Source organism: Callorhinus ursinus, unplaced genomic scaffold, assembly GCF_003265705.2.
Source record: "Callorhinus ursinus isolate GAN/ISIS: 27379988/994484 unplaced genomic scaffold, GSC_fseal_2.0 scaffold3376, whole genome shotgun sequence".
NCBI lineage: Eukaryota > Metazoa > Chordata > Mammalia > Carnivora > Otariidae > Callorhinus > Callorhinus ursinus.
This window is the reverse complement of record NW_027400430.1, coordinates 1-5,525: the sequence shown is the minus strand read 5'-3', so window position 1 is coordinate 5,525 and position 5,525 is coordinate 1. Positions and strand designations below refer to the sequence as shown.

Sequence of the window (5,525 nt, the reverse complement as noted above, 5' to 3'; positions counted from 1 at the left end):
ATGGGTTAACCTGGTGATGGGTATTAAAGAGGGCACGTTCTGCATGGACGCACTGGGTGTTATGCACAAACAATGAATCATGGAACACTACATCACAAACTATTGGTGTAATGTATGGTGATTAACATAACAATAAAAATTTTAAAGAAAAAAAAATAACATATTTCACACCATGAAAATATCACTACTTTTGTCTTTTTGTTCCTTTATTATTTTTGCTGGGCATCAAGGGGATCTAAGGAGAGCAGGAATTTCACCAGAACCAAAGATGCTTTTTATTCTTCCTGGTTGGTCTCTCGAGGGCCACCTGCACTATTAGATCTGTTTTCCCACTCATGTCCATGTCATTCCTCTCTTTTCTCTCTGTCTTTACTGAACAGATTGCCCATGTTTATTTAAATTGACATCAGAAAATGAGCATACCAATAGGTATCCCCAAGTTTATTGTCCGTAGGAATTTCTGGGTAACACTTCTTTAGGAGAAAGATAATGAGATCAGGCAATCTTGATGTGTATCTGCTGCTGGCCTAACTAGTGTGGCTGGGGGTAAAAAAGGCATGGCAGTCAGTAGCCCAGGAGACCATTGTGTGTGTGTGTGCGTGTGTGTGTGTGTGTTGTGAACTGAGGGCAGTCCTCACAGTCGGGGTACTAGGGCTCACATATTCCAAAGTGACTCTTATTGACAGAGGCCAGAACTCAATCAACAGAAGTTACTGATGTGGGTGTGCATTTCAACTCATGGGACACCTTTATAACAAAATTAAGAAAGTTTTGCAAAATTAATAAAGTGAGGGATTCCTGTGTCTTGAAGTTTCAGCCATAGTGGGGTGGCTGGTTCCTTCCTCAACACGCACTGTCACTACCTCTCATCTGTCTCCTTCTTCTCCTTCCCCTTGACACCCTGGTTTTCTTTTGAGCCTTGATTTTCTGAACCAAACAGCTTCCTCAGGGCCTTAACACTAGCCGTTGCCCCTGCTGGGTGCACACTTCCTGAGATAATCTCCCTTCTTATCTCCCTCGAGGTCCTGTTCACACGTCACCTTTGCAAGTCTCATGTGGACGTCCAGGAAAAAAATAACACCCCATCAACTCTTCTTTATACCTGCTTTCTTTGTCTTCACAGCCCCTGTCACTATCTGACATGTGATTGGATTGTTAGTATTTGCTTATATTCTTTCTCTGTCATAGGATTGTAAGGACATTTTTATCAGCACCCTATATTCATTGCCTATACAGTACCTAGAACACGGTCAATACTCAGTATGTATCCCTGAAAGGAATGAAAAATATTCTCAAGGAATCAAGACTCTACATTATGCTTGAGGAACAGACTGAGGTGGATACAGAATTCCTGATATGAATCGGTGCTAGGGATGCCCTAATGGGGATGAGACCACACACACATTGAAATTAATTTCCTGACTCTAAAATATATGTGGTAGCACTTTTGCTAGGTTATAAAAACACTTGTTTGTGTGAAATTAGTCATTTATTTTCCTATATCCTGGTAGTTACCTCCAACCCATGGAGCCAGTGATAGATAGATATCTATCATTATTTCAGTCCAATGACACCCCTTTCATGCTTCTGATCTCTAAAACTTTCAGAGAATTATTTGTTTTTAGACACTAGTGAGGTGATTTGTGAAAACAGTGAAAGGAATCTAATATAGATATTTATCCAATAAGATATTGTTTGCAGGCACTGAGTTTGAGCCTCTTAAATAATTCAGTTAGCTTCCCTTGGGAATTTTGTGTTGAAATCCCACATTAAATAGAGAAATTAGAGTGAATTTGGAGATATTTGGCCCCATCAGATGGTACAGAGAATTTTCCACTGCATAAATGCAAAATTGTTCTGATTTTGAGGCCTTTGAGGCCTTAAGATAGGAAAAGTAATTAATTACTAAAATTAAGTCACCCTAAAGGCTTTTTAAAAAAGACTTATTTATTCATTTGAGAGAGAAAGAGATAGAGTGAGGGAGGGGAGTGGCAGAGAGAGAAAGAGAGAAACTTAAGCAGACTCCACAGTGAGCATGGAGACTGATGTGGGGCTCGATCTTGCAACCATGAGATCTCGACCTGAGCCAAAACCTAGAGTCAGATGCTTCACTGACTGGGCCACCTGGGTACCCCATCCTAAAGTTTTTTTTTTACATTAATCACTCATTCTACTTTATTTTTTTAAAAGATTTTATTTATTTAGTTGAGAGAGAGAATGAGAGACAGAGAGCACGAGAGGGAAGAGGGTCAGAGGGTCAGAGGGAGAAGCAGACCCCCCGCTGAGCAGGGAGCCCAATGAGGGACTCGATCCCGGGACTCCAGGATCATGACCCGAGCTGAAGGCAGTTGCTTAACCAACTGAGCCACCCAGGCGCCCCCACTCATTCTACTTTAAATCTTTGTGTCAAAATTTCTACATTTTTTCTATTTCACATTCATGCAAACATTCCTTTTCATTACAATATTCTGCAAATTTCTCTCAAGTTTTCTTTCAACATAATAGTTGGGATTATAAACCAGTGTGTGTATGTGTGTGTGAGCATGTTTATTTGAAAGAAAGACATGCATGAGTGCACACACTCACATCCAAACACACACTCCTCCTTATCAAATCTTTTCTTTGGACTCAACAAAGTGTATTCAGCATTTTATTTGTTCCTCACCACTTTCATTTCAAGTTCCACATTACCTTCAGAAATAAGGAAATGGATGTCCAGGTCAATTACATTTTTAACAATAACATAAAAATGCAGATAAAACTTCCTGTGCCTCTTCTCAAGTTCTTACAAATGGACCCGTACAATAGGTATGCTTAATTCAAGTATGGCACCTTTATTTCAGTAAAATGTACAGTTAATATATGTGCAGCTTACTCTATGTAATTATGCTCTAATAAATTAGTGGGAATTTAAAATTCTAATGGTGTATGACTCATACTGGGTCAAAAGCGCCCATAGCTGAGTCACATCTGACAGGGGTGGGAGAAATGTCTTGTAACTGGGAAGAAGGCAAAGTGTCATATATGGGTATAGAAATAGCGGAATGCAATTAAGGCAATTTACATTTGGTAAATTATTTTTTCCATAAACTGTAAGATTAACCTACATATATAAATTAAATAAATATCATCTTTTAGTTGAAGAAAGATGTGAACAACAGCTCCATACAACATCATGGATGACCTTTAGAAATACAAGGTAGAGAATGATAAGTAGTGCAGAATAGGTCAGAACAACTCCCCACCAGACAATCTCATTTGATAATAAAAGTGTTATATAAAGACACATGTTTTCAGAATGGCTAGTTATACAGTCCTAGCGAAGAGACACAATTATAAAAACAACGAGAACTGAGAGAAATTTTAAGAGTCTACTTCTTCCCATTCTAGGCATTTGTACAGATATTTGGGGACGGAATTCATGATTACTCTATTATTGAAGTTTATCAGCAGGAGCAGGAGCTTAATAAAGTGAGGTACTTAAACAAATGCGGAAGTTGAATCCAAACAAATGGAAATTCCAGAAAATAAATAGAAGGGGCAGATTTTACTTCCACAGCCTGATTGAAGAATGGCAGTTCCTGGCTCTGAGACTGAGTCCTGCAGTCATGGGAACTTCTTCAGCCCCAGGACCACTGGTCCTTACATCACTGAACCCCAATGATTCTTTTCAGAGCCCTCTTTATGTCTCTGTTCCTCAGGCTGTAGATGAAGGGGTTCAGCATGGGCGTCACCACCGTGTACATCACCGAGGCTACTGCACTTGAGTGGGCGCTCTGGGGAGCAGCAGAGCTAAGGCACACTCCTAGGCTGGTACAAAAAAATAAGGAGACAACAGAGAGGTGAGATGCACAGGTAGAAAAAGCTTTATACTTGCCCTTAGCTAAAAAGATTCTATGAATGGAGGAAACTATTTTAGAATAAGAGTAAAGGATCCCAGAAAGGGGACCACCAGACAGCAGCATAGCTGCAAAATACATCACCATGTTATTGAAGAAGGTGTCAGAACAGGCAAGTTGGATCATCTGATTGAGTTCACAGAAAAAGTGGGGGATTTCCATCTGTACGGAAGGACAGCCGCAACACCACTGAGGTCTGTAACAAGGAATGCAAGACACTCGTGAGCCAGGACACCAGTACCAACAGTAGACAGAGCCAGGGGTTCATGATGACCATGTACTGCAGGTGGTGACAGATGGCCACAAAGCGGTCATAGGCCATCACAGCCAGAAGATAGATATCCAACCCTGAAAAGATGAAAAAGTGCATCTGTGTGATGCAGTCTGCATAGGTGATGACTTGGCTCTGAGTCTGGATGTTCCACAGCATCTTGGGGATGGTGGTGGAGGTGAAACAGATGTCTGCAAATGACAGATTGGAGAGGAAGAAGTACATGGGGGTGGAGAGATGGGAGTCAGAGACAACAACCAGGATGATGAGCAGGTTTCCAAGCACAGTTATCAGGTACATGAAGAGGAAGAGCCCAAATATGAGGGGCTGCTGTTCCAGTCCCTCTGAAAATCCCAGAAGAAGGAATTCTGATATCCTTGTATCATTGCCTGACTGCATGTGGTTGCACTGACTATCAGGAAAGAGAAAAAAGACATCATTAATTTTTCATGAATAGCATAGCTCACATAGTTGAAATGCAACAATTTATATTTTAGAGTTAAGAAGTTAATTTTGGTATCTTGTGTAGGTACTGTCCCCCCGAAGAGATTCCCCCCTGTTCCATCTCTGATTAGGCATTTTGTCTCATTTCCCTCCTTCCCCCCCAGAGGTCATGCATTCTACTGTTTTATTGAGAATATCTTTCATGCATTCGAGGAATATGTATTGAGTATCAAACATGGTCCAGACAATGGCTAGCCATGAGTACAGGATCCTGAATACCAAAAGCCACTATAATACAATGATGGAGAAAGAACAGAGACAAATAAACATATTAATAATATATCAGAGGCTGTACCAACTTGCACTCCCACCAACAGTATAAGAGGGTTCCCCTTTCTCCACAACCTATCCAACATTTGTTGTTTCCTGCCTTGTCCATTTTTGCCATTCTAACTGGTGTACAGTGGTATCTCAATGTGGTTTTGATTTGAATTTCCCTGATGGCTAATTGTGATGAACATTTTTTTCATGTGTCTGCTAGCCATTTGTATGTCTTCTTTGGAGAAGTGTTTGTTCATGTCTTCTGCCCATTTTTTGACTTGGTTATTTCTTTTTTGGATGTTGAGTTTGAGAAGTTCTTTATAGATCTTGGATATAAGCCCTTTGTCTGTAGTGTCATTTGCAAATATCTTCTCCCATTCCGTGGGTTGACTCTTTGTTTTGTTGACTGTTTCCCTTGCTGTGCAGAAGATTTTATCTTGATGAAGTCCCAAAAGTTCATTTTTGTTTCTGTTTCCCTTGCCTTTGGAGACATGTCTTGAAAGAAGTTGCTGTGACTGACATCAAAGAGGTTACTGCCTATGTTCTCCTCTAGGAATTTGGTAGATTCCTGTCTCACATTGAGGTCCTTT

General features: G+C 40.4%; 1 pseudogene; it reads right to left on the bottom strand.

Moving 5' to 3' along the window:
• Positions 1–3,647: 3,647 nt before the first annotated feature.
• On the bottom strand, positions 3,648–4,569 carry LOC141372233 (olfactory receptor-like protein OLF4; annotated as a pseudogene).
• Between the last annotated feature and the right edge of the window lie 956 nt (positions 4,570–5,525).